This window comes from Meles meles, chromosome 20 (assembly GCF_922984935.1).
Source record: "Meles meles chromosome 20, mMelMel3.1 paternal haplotype, whole genome shotgun sequence".
In the NCBI taxonomy this organism is placed as follows: domain Eukaryota; kingdom Metazoa; phylum Chordata; class Mammalia; order Carnivora; family Mustelidae; genus Meles; species Meles meles.
In genome coordinates, this window is record NC_060085.1 from 56,871,370 (window position 1) to 56,887,698 (window position 16,329).

Here is a 16,329-nt window from a genome sequence, read left to right on the forward strand (position 1 = left end):
TGGGATCGAGTCCCGCATCGGGCTCTCTGCTCAGCAGGGGGCCTGCTTCCGGCTCTCTCTCTGCCTGCCTCTCTGCCTACTTGTGATCTCTCTCTGTCAAATAAATAAATAAAATCTTTTAAAAAAATAAATAATGAATTCCGGAACACTGAAAAGAAATTTTAAAAAAATAATAAATAATTTTTGCAAAGCAGTTTCCCATTTCTTTTTTATAATGCATTTTTCTTCTTCATGAAATGTCATGGAGGAGGTGATAGAAGTCATGTCCTTCTGACAAAAGAAACAAGGAAAGGAGACCTTGGAGGATAGATAGTGTGAAATGGAAAGCCAGAGATGAGAAGGGGTTCTCCAGTTCTGTACCTGTCCCTCCGAGGCTCTCATCCTATACCCTGAACGTGTTTGGGGAAGACTCAAACCAACAGAGCAGAGATTTAGCCACTGGGCACAGAAGACAAGACAGAAATAACAGACTGAAACTGACCAGGCTGATTGTCTTCTAAAAGAAAAACATCAGCGTTCTCCATTGCAGGACTGAGAACACAGCAGGATATTCAGAAAGTCCAAGATACAATGCAAAATTACCCACCATACAAAGAATGAGACTATGTGAGCGACTTTAAGAGACAGATACATTCAACAGAGGCTATACCCGTGTTCACACGGATGTTTAAAAGGTTAGTATAAAATACATAACATAAAATTTAAATCCTAGCCACGGTTAAGTATGTAATTCAGTGGCATTATTAGCACATTCCCACTGTTGTGTAACCATCCCAGCCGTCCATCTCCATCTTTTCATCTTGTGTAGATGAAACCCTGTCTCCATGAAATGTAAGTACCCGCTGTCCCTCCCCCAGCCCCTGGCAACCACCAGCCTACTTTCTGTCTCTGAGTCTGACGACTCCAGGAACCTCATGTAAGTGGAATCACTCAGTATTTGTCCTTTTGTTACTGGCTCATTTCACTGAGCACCATGACCTCAAGGTTCATTCAAGTTGTAGCCTGTGTCACAGTTTCCTCCTAACCCTCAAAGTCTCCTTCCCCTGTTTCCTCTGGCTAGAACGACATGGTTTCTATTAGTACTTCATGAGAGAAAAGAAATGGGGACCTCACCCTCAACCAAGACCCATCTCCCACGTTTCGGCTTGCTCCATAATTGGCCAGCTTTCATTCACTTTTCGGAGTTCTCAGATGGTTGTCTTTTAGGTTTTTCCCAAAGATTTGAGCTGGAATTAGAAAGAGCAACAGGTGTCACCACAGCAAAACTGTAGCTTTTCCAGAAATTTCGATTTAAAATGTTTTCATTTTATTTTTATAATTTTCAAACGGACAGGACGGTAATGGAAGTTTTCCTTCATATTAGTTTGGACTTCAAATTGTACAAATGTGTGTGATTCAGAATATACATCTCTCATTATTTCTCAAGAACAAGAAGGAAGGAAATAGTCACTCGCTCATAAAATAGTTCTGAGAGTAAGATCAGCGATATATGAATGAAAAAATCTCAACTTTCATAACATTCATAAACCCAACTCCTGTTGAAATTAAGAATTCAGATGTTGTAATGACCAACGGTGTAGATATTGTAATAATCACATATGTCATACAAGCATGAAATTATTGAAGACTTGAATATGAGACTTACACCATGAGCAAAGATCAAAAGTACTTGAAAGAGAAATGAGATTATATATGCATGGGGGTGAGTTTCCCATTTCTTGGCGCTCATGGATTTTTTTCTCCTGAACTGGCCTGGCAGTAGTAATAGAAACCATATCGCTCTGGCCAGTGGGTATAGGAAAAGAGCCGTTGAGGACCAGAGAGTGTGGGAGGGAATTCCAGAGGAGAGAACCAGAAAAGGGATCCTAATTCTGTGTAGGTCTCTGCAGGCTGTCCCAGCCTAATTCCCGAGCACATAGGGCACACATACAAAACGACAGAGCTACTCGATCTAATACACAGAATCTCAACTCGACATATAGGCTGACTGACCCAACCCAAGTCAATTGCCTTCTACAGCAAAGCAACATCTCAAGAGGCATGTACCAGGACGGAGAACACAACAAAACATTCACAATGTGTAAATATAATTCAAAATGACTCAATATACAAAGTATCAGGAAAATGTGACCCCTTCTACAGGACGAACACAACCAACAGATGCCAAACTTCTATCCTATGGATGTTGAAAATATGTTGTTATGCAGCCACTCGGTTTGTGGCCGTCTGTTATGGCATCCCCAGAAATCTCCCAGGGTTTTCTTCTAAAGTGTGATAAAGTGTGACTCACTGAAGAAAGCTTTAACACATTCATTGCACTTAAAAGGATTATGACCTCTGCAGAATTTTGGTGGCTAAGGAGTTTTAACTCCTGGCACTATAGATTCTCACTTTCATTAAAACCAGAGGAGGTCGGGGCGCCTGGGTGGCTCAGTGGGTTAAAGCCTCTGCCTTCAGTTCAGGTCATAATCCCAGGATCCTGGGATCGAGCCCCGCATCCGTCTCTCTGCTTGGCAGAGAGCCTGCTTCCTCCTCTCTCTCTGTCTGCCTCTCTGCCTGCTTGTGATCTCTATCAAATAAATAAATTAAAAATCTTTAAAAAAAACTCAGAGGAAGTCTTTACAGTATGACTGTCTGCTCTCTTCCCTAGTGACAGCCTTGCTACATCTATTACACTTATGGGAATCTCTCCACTATTAATCCCTTGAGATCTTATGAGGTTTGGTATGACTAAAGGTTTTCCCATACTGATTACATTTTAAAAGTTTTACTCCTGCCTGGGTTGTGCTATACAGAATAAGTTCCCACATTCATTATGTTTATAAGAATTTATGCTAGCAGCTTCTCTTGACTTTGTCTATACTACTTTTGAAATGCCTCCAATAATGGTGCGGAATTTTTCTTAGAGGAATAATCTCTGAGCTCAGGTGAAATTGGCTTTTCACTTTTACCACATTCATGTCTTTCCTCCACAGTCAATGCTTTATTGAAAATGAACACAACTGGCTTGAAATACCCTTTTCTGTAAGTTGTATAAATAACTATTCTTTGTGAATATTTTTGTAATCTACTGAGGCGTATTCTTGGTCTAAGGTGTTCTGTTGTATGTCGGATACTATAGTTTCAGGTGTACTCCTTGAGAACTAGAAAGAGCTCAAGTGCAAATAATCCCTTCCCTGCCTGAAAAAGTCCCGGTTGTATGCCAGTTGGTACAAAAGTGGATAATCTGGAAGAGAGAACGTGTGAATTGTTTCAGATACGATCTTACGTATACAGAAAATCCATAAAGCACACATGTAAGCAAGCAGAGGCGAATGAAAGATAGAGTACACAGACTGGAGAGTTACTAAAGACTAATGGTCTTCAGGAGATGTCAGGAGAATGACAGAATAAGGACTTCCAATACCCTGCTTCCTAAAAGCCATGAGGACACTGGCCAAAACAACCCAAACCAACCCTTTCAGACTCTTGAATTTAACTAAAGGCTTAGAGTAAGAGAGCATTTATTCAAGGAAGGTGGCTGAATGTGGGTAAGCCCAGCAGGCTCTGTGCATTGAGATTGCTCTATCCATACCCTCTTCTCTTTGTCTGTGGGTATCTTTGAAAATCAAGAGCCAGTAGTCATGCTGAAAACCTACAGCCAAGCATCCAGGGAGGAGAAAGAATTGGGTTGGAACACTCCATGAGAACTGCCACTATTTCACCGATCTGGAAATTGCAGAGATAACCCCATTTAAATGCCTTCTCTTCATTTTCCTTACTCAGAATTACCCACTGTGAAAAGCCTTGTCAACAGGCCATCTGTCAAAAACTCTCAGCAGCAGCTGGGCTACGTGAGGTGGTCACCACAGGTAGGGTAAAAATCAAGCTAACTAAAACCTTTCAGAAAGTAAAATCTGGAGAACGACTGTCAGGGGTGGTGGGGAGAGCTCTGAATTCCAGGAGTCTAAAAACCGTATGCATAAATGGGTTCTTGTGCACACTCGGGGATTCGGGTGTGCTAGGAAAGATGTGACAAGGCCCTGAGCTCTCACCTGGGGCAGGACCAGGATGCCCTGACCAAGCAGGAAGCCAAGGCTAAGACAAGGTTATTAAGTATCCTGTGGTGTCAAAGTCATGCCCCAATGCACACAATGTCCCTCAGTCCCCAAAGGAGCAATGTTAACATCCTTTTCCTCATTTTCTTTAGCCAGAGAAACATTACCTACAGTTGTGGCCTCTACTGCCTCTGCTCCCATTCTCCCACGGACTCACCCAACTGGCTTCTCTTTGTACCACCTGAAAGCCACCAAGGGCATCAGTAATCTCCACATGCCAAATCTAATCATCCCCTCTGGGTCGGTCTGGTCACTGTCTCAGTGGGTTTTCAGCACAGGGTGGCCTCACCTTTGTTGAAACCATCTCTTCTCTGAAATCCATGTCATTGCATTTACCTGCTTCGCCATCAGCCTGACTGAACACCCCTTCCTCCGTCTCCTCCATGTGCTTCTCTTCTCTCTCTCGCAACGTTAGTGGGCCCAGGACTCAGGGTAAGGTCTCTATGCTTCTGTCTGCACCCTCGGTGCTGTGGTATTAAATATTATCCAATTCCCATGACTTCCCGTCTCCCTCCTACCTGGAGTGCTCTCCCCATGGATATCTAACAACGTGAACACAGAAGTTCCCCAACCCCCATCCCGCTCTGGGGGTGGTGGGGAGGGGGGAACTGTCCCTATTTTTCCTGCCCCAAGTCTCTTTTCCTCTCTGTCCAGTATCAGGCAACATAAACTCTCTGTGTTGCTGTCACGAGCACGCTATGAAGGCACACACAGGAGCTGTACCTCTCCACGTCAGCTTTATTCGGTCACGAAGCGAGGTTAACATAATTATAAAGCAGCTTCAGGATTCCAAACTCAATGACATTTCAGCCCGTGATTAACTTGGCTTCTGAAATGGCACACAAAGCAGACAAGACAAGGCTTGCAACGAACAACACAGAGAGCAAGAAGTTAAGGAGCCAAACGCTGAGTAAGTCTATGGAGGCGCAGTGCAGATAAGAGCTCGTCCAGTCCAGGTCAGCTCTCGGCACTTGCTGCTTCTGATGTTCAGTGAAGGCTCTCAGTTCTGTGTGGAGATCAGTCAGGCAGAGAGCCCTCGGTGGTAGATGCCCTTTTGAAGTGGTCAGACGGAGGGCTCCTCGTTTGAGGCATCTAAGATTTTGCTGCTGAAAAAAATCCTCCTGTTTTGAAGCAATTTAATCAGTCTTGGGCGCCTAGAGGCTTCCTCTGCTGCTGCTTGCTGTCAGGTCTGGGGTGTCATCAGCTGGTGCTGGTCACGGCAATATCTGGTAACTGCAGTCCACTTAGCTGCTCGTTGGCATGGGCCCCCGCGTGACATGAGTGACTCCATCTTGCAGCCGACTGTTGTCCAAGCCAAAAGTTCAGGAATCATCCTGAGATTCTTCTGTATCTCCTGTATCTGTCACGTCTCTGCTATCAGCAAACCCTGCCTCCACTAGAGCCAAAATAATATACACCGCCAATCCAACCACTTTATTCCATCACCTAGTCACACGGCCCGACACAGTACAATATGCACTCTATTGATACGCATCTCTGCGCTGGCGAGAACCGCTAGGTGTTACAAGTCCTCTTCACGCAAGACCCATTTCCCAGTCTCCCTGCAGTGACTTCAGACCAGATGATGGGGTTCGTGCGGCTGGAATATGGAAACAAGTAACACATCCTGCCTCCAGCCTACAATGTCCCCCTCAATCATCCTCTCAGGGCTAGAGGCAGGGGTCAACTTGGCGGTCATAAGTCATTCCAGGCCAGACCCCAAAACACCTTCTTGGGTTGCCATCCAGACTTGCCCGGCAACCACATCACACTATGCAGTATGACAAAGCAACTTTTCCATGGTAAACAACTGAGATTTGGAGCTTTTTGGGAACTGCAGCCAGCATGTGCCCAGACGGACACATATAAACACCCCAGGTAGAGAGTGACCCACTTGGACCAGTAGATATCCTTGTGAGAGTGCTTGAACTGGGTGCAGCAGACAAGGGGAACCTCAGCCTAATTTACAGTGTCTTCGTTTTCACAAGGATAATGAATATATAGATTTTGGGTGTGGGTAACAAATTGAAAAGACAATCCCCACATGCCCCTCCTCTTGCTCCTGGAAAACTCTATCCCCCGAACGTCCTTCCCTCGCTCACCTCCTTGGTTACCTGGGCTCCACGGCCCTGGCTCAGGGCTAGGGCAGCAAAGGAACTCTGAGACACAGTGGGTGAATCGGTGAACAGACATTTCCCTGGACCCTGGGCCTGCTGCAAACCAGGAACCAGGAGATAAACGAGTCAGGTTCCTTGGTCCTAGACAGCTCCCATAGCCTGGCAATTTCTCTTCAGTTGGCCACTCTGTGCCACAGTAACAAGGTCATATGCTGAAGATGGGACTTGTCCAGGATACAAGGGAGCTTACTCTTTGGGTCTGTGTCTTCATCACTGTCCAAAGCTAGCAGAGAGGCAGAACAGAAGAGATCATTGCGTCAGGGCTGAGAGTAGTGTGTGCATGGATCAAGTGGAAATCCCACAAAGGCAGAAGTGATCAAATCAGGAGCACCTAAAGAATATTTGCCCACAGTGGGTCTTCATGGCTGAACAGGAGCTCAATGAGACAGCAAGAGTAAGCAAAGGAGCACGCAAGGAAGCAGGCGCCCCGTGTATAAGGCAGAGAGGGGTGAAATGATCCTTTACTTTCAAGGCACTGATGGCCTCAAGTTGGGTAGCAACACAGGCTGTGCGCAAGGGAAAGGTGCTCTGGGCAGACGCCCCCGTATGAATTTGGATTTCACCCACAGGGCTGCCATAACCATTGTACAGACTGTGTCCTTGGGTGCCTGGCTACAAGCGCAAACAGGGCTGAATTCCAGTTAAGTTCAACCCAAACCGTGCACCCTGGCACAAGTTTGGGTCTACCAAGAGAAAGCAATGCCTTTTTCTCAGCTTCCCAAATGTGCTGTGTAGTCTATCAGCAGCCTTGTTCATCCTGCCCCCAACACCACAGCTCTCAAAGCCTTTGGAAAGGCTTGTAGGATCTTACTGCATTTTCACAACTCCGTGGAATAGGGCTTATGAGCACAGTTTCATAGATGAAGAAATTAGGTTGAGAGGTGGAAAAAGACAAAACTCTCCAAGAAGGGCCACTCAAGTTCCAGGGATCCTACCTGGGCCAAAAGATCCTGGGACAAACCAATGAGACTCTTGGCCATTTGCCCTCTGAAAAACACAGGCTTGATGAATACAACTAAGCTTTCTTATGCACATGATATGACATGACCAGAAATAGAAATATGAACAAAGCAAAGCAAATTTATAGCTCTTGAAATCATTCCAGTATTTCCTTCCACTCTGTTGGACTGTTTTTGATGAAAACCCATCTATAAAAACATAGCATGTTCCCTCATGACCTGGCAGCAGAAACTGGTCAATGCCACACTTCAAGGAAAATCCACTTTGTGGCCCTTCCTAAGATGGGGAGGGGCCTACAATTTCACACATTTGAAATGCTAGACATTCCACTGAGAAACCAGCGCAAGTAATACTATTTGATTTTTATTTAATACTACGTGGGTGAAAAATAAAAGGGATTTCGGAGCGGGAGTGGGTCCTGCTGATTGAATTCTGTTTCCTGGCTTATGAAAAGCAGAGCCTGACAAAGAGAAGGGGATGACCCCCTAACCCTGGCCACGGTCCCTGAAGCAACCAACCCTTCTGTCTCCTTCCATTGCCCTAATTTTACAAATGGGGAAACTGAGGCCACAAAGCATCCTTTGGGCCTGAGGACAACGAAGGTTGTAGGAAGATGCTGCGTGTGAATTCAGACCCTGAACTAGCTTCTGAGTGCAACTGTGTGGCTTGCTGTCCAAGGATGGATGACGGCATTGAAACACTGGCTAGATAAGTTTCATTACTCCCATTCCGGTTTATATCTGGAACTTTCATTAGATACATAAAATTCGTCAAGAGTTGTACTAAAAATACATAAGATGTTTATCAAGCAGGTTGTTAAGGAACTTTCTAAAAGTTCCAAAAACCAAGCCTGTTTACAGGTCGCCAGTACTGGGTGGCTACTAGAGAAAGCTTTGAGTACCGTTTTGGCGCCATCTCGTGTCTAGTACTGAGATCGGCATCAAATACACAGAGCAGAGGTTTGGAGACTTGAACTACTGGGGGAGGGGTGAGGAGCCAGGTGTCCCTGAAAACTTAGGGACGGGAGGGAGATGCAACTGGAGGGGCTGGCCGGAAGCCTTATCTCACAGGCACTGAAGGCAGGGCAGTGAGCACCTCAGTAATGTCATCAGATGTGCGTTTGAGAACAATTCGGCTGTAGGCATATAAGCAGGGGTTTCGAGAAGGCGTCAGGCACTGATGGGGTCAGCACGTGCAAGACTATGCTTGCAGCCTCAATTCTTCCGCCAGATCACAGGAATGAATATCTGCCTTCTACCAGAATATAAGCGGGGATTACTGGCTGTATTGCTCACATCTCTATCCACACTGCCTGGAACCATGCCTGGTACAAGATCGTTTTTATCAAAAAATAAAAGGGGCCATTTGTATGTCTTCATTGGGGAAGTGTCTGTTCATATCTTCTGCCCATTTTTTGTTATGATTATCTGCTTTGTGTGTGTTGAGTTTGAGGAGTTCTTTATAGATCCTGGATATCAACCTTCTGTCTGTACTGTCATTTGCAAATATCTTCTCCCATTCCGTGGGTTGCCTCTTTGTTTTGTTGACTGTTTCCTTTGCTGTGCAGAAGCTTTTGATCTTGATGAAGTCCCAAAAGTTCATTTTCGCTTTTGTTTCCTTTGCTTTTGGAGACATATCTTGAAAGAAGTTGCTGTGGCTGATATCAAAGAGGTTACTGCCTATGTTCTCCTCTAGGATTCTGATGGATTCCTGTCTCATGTTGAGGTCTTTTATCCATTTCAAGTTTATCTTTGTGTACGGTGTAAGAGAATGGTCGAGTTTCATTCTTCTACATATCGCTGTCCAGTTTTCCCAGCACCATTTATTGAAGAGACTGTCTTTTTTCCACTGTATATTTTTTCCTGTTTTGTCGAAGATTATTTGACCATAGAGTTGAGGGTCCATATCTGGGCTCCCTACTCTGTTCCATTGGTCTATGTTTCTGTTTTTATGCCAGTACCATGCTGTCTTGGTGATCATAGCTTTGTAGAACAGTTGAAATCAGGTAACGTGATGCTGCCAGTTTTATTTTTGTTTTTCAACATTTCCTTAGCAATTCAGGGACTCTTCTGATTCTGTACAAAGTTTAGGATTATTTGCTCCAGCTCTTTGAAAAATACCGGTGGAATTTTGATCGGAATGGATCTCTGAAAAACAACATGAGAGTTTTGAAGGGGCGGGGGGTGGGAGGTTGAGGGAACCAGGTGGTGGGTAATAGGGAGGGCATGTATTGCATGGAGCACTGGATGTGGGGCAAAAAACATTGAACACTGTTACCTGAAAAAATTTTTTAAAAAGTGGAAAAAAAAAGATTGTTTTTCTGTGCCCTCATCTTGAGGGTAAACTTATTATGGATAATTCAGTCAATGCATCCATTGGCTAGGAGCTGATTACTGATTGAATTTGATGCTTTCTATTTTTATGATAATTAAAAGCATTCACAAGTTAAAAAAAAGAAAGAAAAATAAATAAATAAATTTTTTAAAATGTTTAAAAAATAATAAAAATTAACAAATAAAAGGGGCATATTTTACAATATAAAGGCGACATGATAATACTGTCAAAATGCGGATCCCCTACCCCATCCATCCCTAAAGCATCTTTTTAGACAATAAGGGACACGCCCCAACTTCTCACCAGCTCTAGGGGCAGACATCATTCTCCTTTAACCTCACAGATGAAACAAGGAGGGTCAGTGAGGTGGCCCCGCTAAGGGACAAGGCGCTCTTCCCATCTGTGACTCTTTTCACTACTCGGGCCCCAGAAATCTCCTTCCTGCCTGTTTCATGAAAATACTTTGGGACCAGGCAAGGCTTAAGGGTGTGTCAGCGGGGTCACACACATCCCTGCTGGACCACCAGATTACAGCATCCCCCGCACGCCAGGGAATTGTTCTCTATACAGCCTGAGGGACCAGTACAGCTCCAGAAAAACACTCCTCCACGTGACCTTGCCCAGGACGAACCCCAACGACAGAGGCAACATTCGGTGCCACTAGAAAACAGGAAAAGCCAGTATCACCCCCTGAGGGGGAGGCCTTAAGAAAGGCTGCACACACCGGGGTCTACTGCTTCCTTCCATTGCCCTAAGTTTATAAATGGGGAAACTGAGGCCACCAAAGGAAGAGAGTCTCTCTGAAAGCTATTTCACAGGCTCAGGAAAACAGAGGGTGCTGCTTTCCCGCTGGTCCTAGAAAGGAGGGGTCCAGCGGTGACGCACGACAGGACTCGAGGAACAGCCTCACCTCTGCACACACCTACCGCCTCCAGTAGCCACAGACACACTCGGCCCCAGTCCTGTCTCCCGGCCGCTTGGCTCCAGTGGAATCCCCGTCGCCCCGCCACTTGGCTCGGCCTGGCCCGGCTGGCTTGGTCCACCAGCTTGGCTTCACTCGGGGCCACTCAGTCCAATTCGACTCCCTCGGCTCTGCTCAACTTGCTCCATCCATAAGGTCGGCTACACTGGGCCTCGCTCGGCCCCCTGTGTCCACAAGCTCGGCTCCACTTGGCCCTGCTCTGACTGGTTCTGCTCACTGAGCCCCATGTGGCCCACGTGCTTGGCCTCTTCCAGCCGGGAGGACAGGGTCTTTTCTCACCTGTGCCCCATCTGGCCCCAGGGCCACGTGCTGGGCACAGCAGGGCTCACACGCTCCTTGTCCCTGTCTTCAGTCACATGTGAAGTGCGCCCCACCTCACCCCGGTACACCTGCCAACTCCTTTCCTACTAGGCATTCTGGGGGACTTGGTCATTCTTGGGGGGTTAGACATTCTTCACATTGACCTGAGCAGGCTTGGAAGGATGAATAGAAAGTTGCCAAAGGAAAAGGAAAAAGGACCTTCCAGGCAGGAGCTGCATGTCCAGGGCACGTCCAGCATAGAGCAGGAATCTTGGGGCAACTCAGCATGCTGCTTGCCACACTGTGCCACGTGGGTTCCTGGTCTTCTTATTCAATGCTCACAAAAACCCTACAAAAATAGGTATTACTAAGTTTTTGTAAAATTTTCTTGTAAAGCTGCAAATTGCTTTTAAGAAGAATTTAGACTATAGAGCAAAAAAGTGCAAAAATGAGGGGTAGCATAGCACACGTACTCTAATACCCCAGACATCCAGGGTTCATATTAGGCCACATCATTCCAGATATCCTTCTAGGCATACAGATTGCAGGAAGCAAGGAGAATAAGGAGGAAGTTTGGGTGGATGGAAGGTAGGGAGGATAGAAGGAAGGAAGGAAAAGAAAGAAGTATAAATTGGGATAACACTCTGCCTGATAATTTTTGTTTATTTCCATCTGGAATATTTATTTTAATAATTATGCAAACATAACTTTAAGTCCTGAATTTTCATTTAACACTGTGTCATGAAAAATTTCCAAGATTGTAAATATGCTTCAGAACACAGCCTTATAAAGGTTGTATAATATTCTGTCAGATTCATGAATTATAAATCATAATTTATTTTACTATTTACCTCCAGCTGGACATTTCATTTATAGCTATTTTTCAGTATTATAAATAACACTGCAGGAAACATCTTTGTATGTACATCTGTGAACCTATCTCTGATCATTTCCTTAGACGTAGCATTATGGACTTAAAGACTTAGCAAAGCAGGGAGGAATCAAGATGGCAGAGGTGTAGCAGACTGAGATGACATGAGGTCGCAGGAGTCCAGTCAGGTAGTTAGCAAACCGTTCCGAACATCTGCAAATCCAACAGGAGATCGAAGAGAAGGGCAGCAATTCTAGAAACAGAAAATCGACCATTTTCTGAAAGGTAGGATTTGGGGAAAATTGATTCCGGGTATTTCCCCTAAAGATACAAATGCAGTGATCTAAAGGGGCACTTGTCCCCAAATGTTTAGAGCAGCAACGTCCACAATAGCCAAACTATGGAAAGAACCTAGATGTCCATCAACACATGAATGGATAAAGAAGATGTGGTATATAGTATTCCATTGTGTATATATACATATATATATGTGTGTGTGTATACATATACGTGTATATATACGTATATATACATACAATGGAATACTATGCGGCCATCAAAGGAAATAAAATCTTGCCCTTTGCAATGACATGGATGGAACTAGAGGGTATGATGCTGAGTGAAATAAGTCAATCAGAGAAAGACAATTATCATATGATCTCCCTGATATGAAGAATTTGAGAGGCAATGTGTGGGGCTTGGGGGTAGGGAAGGAAAAAAATGAAACGAGATGAGATCGGGTGGGACACAAACCATAAGAGATTCTTAATCTCACAAAATAAACTGAGTGTTGCCGGGGGGAGTGGGGTAGGGAGAGGGTGGTGGGGTTATGGACATTGGGGAGGGTATGTGCTATGGTGAGTGCTGTGAAGTGTGTAAACCTGGAGATTCACAGACCTGTACCCCTGGGGATAAAAATACGTTATATGTTAATAAAAAATAAAAAACTAAAAAAATTTAAATTTTGGTAACTTGTAAAAAGAATATAAAGACTATGAATAGTTTTGAGATAATTCTCAGTGTGCTTTCCCTAAGTTAGTATTAATTTATAACCTCACAAATATTGCATGAGTGCCTGTTTTAATACTGAGAATTGAGAATATAGATTATAAATAGTATTTTATTGCGGTTCTATTGCATATTTCTCTATCAATGAGTTTTGTAATTTTTTATGTATTTTTGAAATTAATCTTTTTCAATCCATAACTGTCTATTCATGTTCTTCTTTATTAGAGTAATTAATGATTTTTAGAGCCTTTTATTATGTCTTAAGGATAGTTACCTCTTGTCGAAATTATTTTTACCCAACTAAGTATTTATTTTTATGTTATGTCTTGTGCTTGTTTTTTATGACGGACAGAAATTTGAACTTTAGAATTTTACTTTATTACATCATTTCTTCCTTTGTGATCTCTTTCACTGCCTTTTTCTTAGAAAATTCCTTTTGACCTTCACACCATTTAAAAAGACACGTATGTTTTCATCTAGTATTTGAGAGTTTCATTGTTTACACTAAAATATGAACGAGCCCTTTAGTATGCCGTAAGTTCCTTGCTTATTTGTTCTCCGATTGGTACAGTCCAAAAGTCGTTCCCGAATAAACCATCCATCTCTTTTGCATTTGTTTATGATGCTTCTTCACAATATACCTATTTCTTCTGTGTGCTAAGTTTTAAAAGTAAAATACGGAGCTGATTTATACTTGAATTTAACGAAAGAAAAAGAATTTAATTGAAATAAAAGCAGCTAACTTTACTCATTGTTTTGGTACTGTATCGGATATTGTTTCCTACAAGACCCCCTAAGATTATAAAAAACATTAAGAAACTGGAGGTCCTGTATTTGTTTAAATTACATGTTTCACTCTCAGCTCTGTTTTTCCCTGCTGTGAAGGATGAGAAAAGTTAAGTCCCTCACACTCTCTTCCCTGCCCACACCCAACACTCTGGCACAGGGTTATTGTTTTATAATGCCAAGGTCTGTGATAATCACATTTACTCTGCCACCTCCCTTCCCTTGGATGTTTAGACCTCGTTCTGGGTTTATTTGGAAGCACTGATTACCTCTGGTCCTGTTACTTTGCCTTTTCTCTCTTTGAGCTCCCGGTCTAAATTTATCTCTGTGCAAGACTTTGATTTCTCATAGCAGCACTGGGAAGCTTGTAAGTGTGAAATCAGGCTTGTTCAAAGACACTTTGCCCCTGGCAAATCAGTGCAGGAGTTGAAGATTCTCATCTATACTCACCAGACTCCAGAGACCATGCTCAGGAGAGCAATGGGAGCCATGAGCTTTTAGTGTTGGGGGTGGGGGGACGGAGGACAGTACCCTCTTCTGGAACCTTCTAGGGAGGCCAGAGGAGCCTGGATAAGATTGCGGCTAACTCTGATCTGGCGGGTGAGATTTGGGGCTGGGCAGCCTTTCTGTGGTGCCTCTGAAAGGGCTGAGGAGGGAATTGATGAAACAGGCTGCTGGTCGTCGTGGCTTAGATTTATCTGGAGTCTGACGACTATGGACAGAAAGCAGAAGACTGAGTGTGCTCGCTCTGGGGGCACATATACAAAGATTTGAACGGTACAGAAATTAACATGCCCCCTGTGCAAGGGTGATACACAAATTTGTGAAACATTCCATATTAAAAGGGGGGGAAAAGACAGTAGAACAGTGAGGAAGCCCAAAGGGTCTGTTTCCCTTCTATTAGAAACAAAATTCCTCAACCAGGAATCTAAACAAAAAGAGATCTATTTTCCTTTCACTTGGGGGAAAAAATGAAATGCCAGAGGGGCAGTCTGGCCTACAATGGCAGCTCATTCATGCTACAAACCCCAGAGTCCTTCTTGGTTTCCATTCTGCCCTTCTCAAGATGGCAGCCAGAGGACCACCAAGAAGGAGGACCTCAAGAGACTAAGAACTTGTGACTTCCACCTACATCTCTGGCCACAACAGAGTCCTGGCCACTCCTAACAGCCTCAAATGCTGGGATCTATCATTTTGTGAGTCTGTCAAAAGACAAGAGCTTTGTCTCATGATAATCTCATGTGCTTTTCAAGCTATGGTAGTAACCGCTACACTTACTCATTTACAGATATTTGTAGGAAGTTCCAGATGTGGGTCAGGCACAGCACTCACTGTCGTGGGCACGGTGGGGAAGTGACGAGGGTCTGTTCACATGCGTCACTTGGGGTGCTCACTATGTGCGAAACTTTCATTTCCCGTCTTGTGGACAAGTAAAGAGAGGCTGTGAGAGGTTAATAATCAATTCAAGTGTCCATAATTATGTAACAGAGTCAGAATCTGAACCTACGTTGGTCTCCTCCAAAGATTCGGCTCTTAATAATTTTTCTACACTCGTGCTTTCCATCCCTGGCGCATCCAGTGCTTGGGACCTAGCCCTCAGATTCTGATTTAATTGGTTGAGGGGGAAGCCCAGGTATCAGTAAGCTTGTATTATCTTATTTAATTCCCACAACAACTGGAGATGGAGGTATTTTTCTCTCTATTTAAAATTAGGTAAACTCTGATCCAGAGAGGTAGACTCACTTGTCCAAGGTCACACAGCGAGTCCACAGTGGAGCTGGGATGTGTGTCCACAACTCTACCATCTCCAAAGGGCTGTCCTTGGCTCCAGAAAAAGGTGACTTCCATTAAGTTGTGGGGTACACTAGCCAACCCCTCTGCTCTAGCCAGCCCAGAAGCCTCCCTGGGAATGTGTGTGCCTGAGAGGCAGGGCATCACGTGGAAGCTGGGTGATCATCAGGCCGGGTTGTGCCAGGATGTGGGGCGGAAGCCCAGCCTGCTGAAGGCAGGGGTGTGGCTGGGCCAGGGTGGTGGCCGGACACGGGGATGCACTTTTTCCCCAGCACAACAAGCTGTGGGCTTCCTCCTCCCTCACTGAGCCCTGCCTGATATGTCCGGCCAGAACAGGTCACTAACCAGGGACTGGAGGGCTGGCAGGCAAGCAGGGGCCCAGGGCCAATCCCCAGAGGACGTCACATGGCAGGGGTCACAGGACTGACCCAGGAATGGTGAAGGGAGGGAGATATTTCAAGCTTGGGAGGAAGGGCCCCACCCACGAATGAATCAGCCGGGACAGATTATCCTGAGGAAGACCTTGGGGTGGAATTGTGATAAGCACCATCCTCCCAAGGTGACCAGGAGCCCGCGGTCAGCTGGCCAGTGATCAGCCAGGCCACGTGGGACGGGAGCACTCAGATGTATCTAAGAAGCCCATGATGCATTGTCGAAGTGACTTCTCAGAGACCTTACACATGAGAATGAGCAACTCCACTCTTCAGGATGAGAAAACGAAGTTCTGGAGCTAAGTCGCTCACTCAAGGTCACATGGCTGAGGCGGGGTTTGAAATGGGAGCCTGGCTTTCTCTTGCAGGCCCCCTGGCTTCCCCAAAGCAGGAAGCTGAGACCACAATAGCCCTCCCTCTCCACTCGCTCCCTGTGAGGACCCACAGTTTCACAGACAAAATGACCAGGTTCTACTCGTAACGGCAAGCCTGGCCGCAGGTCTCATGCTTGCTTCTGGATGAGGCGCTAGACTCGTCCAAACTCCTCAAGGTATGAATGGGAACGATGGATCTCAGAGAGGGCAAAGCACTT

General features: G+C 45.0%; 1 non-coding gene across 1 annotated transcript; it reads left to right on the forward strand.

Moving 5' to 3' along the window:
• Positions 1-14,254: 14,254 nt before the first annotated feature.
• LOC123933288 lies at positions 14,255-14,358 on the forward strand. Its single transcript, XR_006816539.1, has one exon. It is a non-coding gene; the product is annotated as a U6 spliceosomal RNA (small nuclear RNA).
• Positions 14,359-16,329: the final 1,971 nt, after the last annotated feature.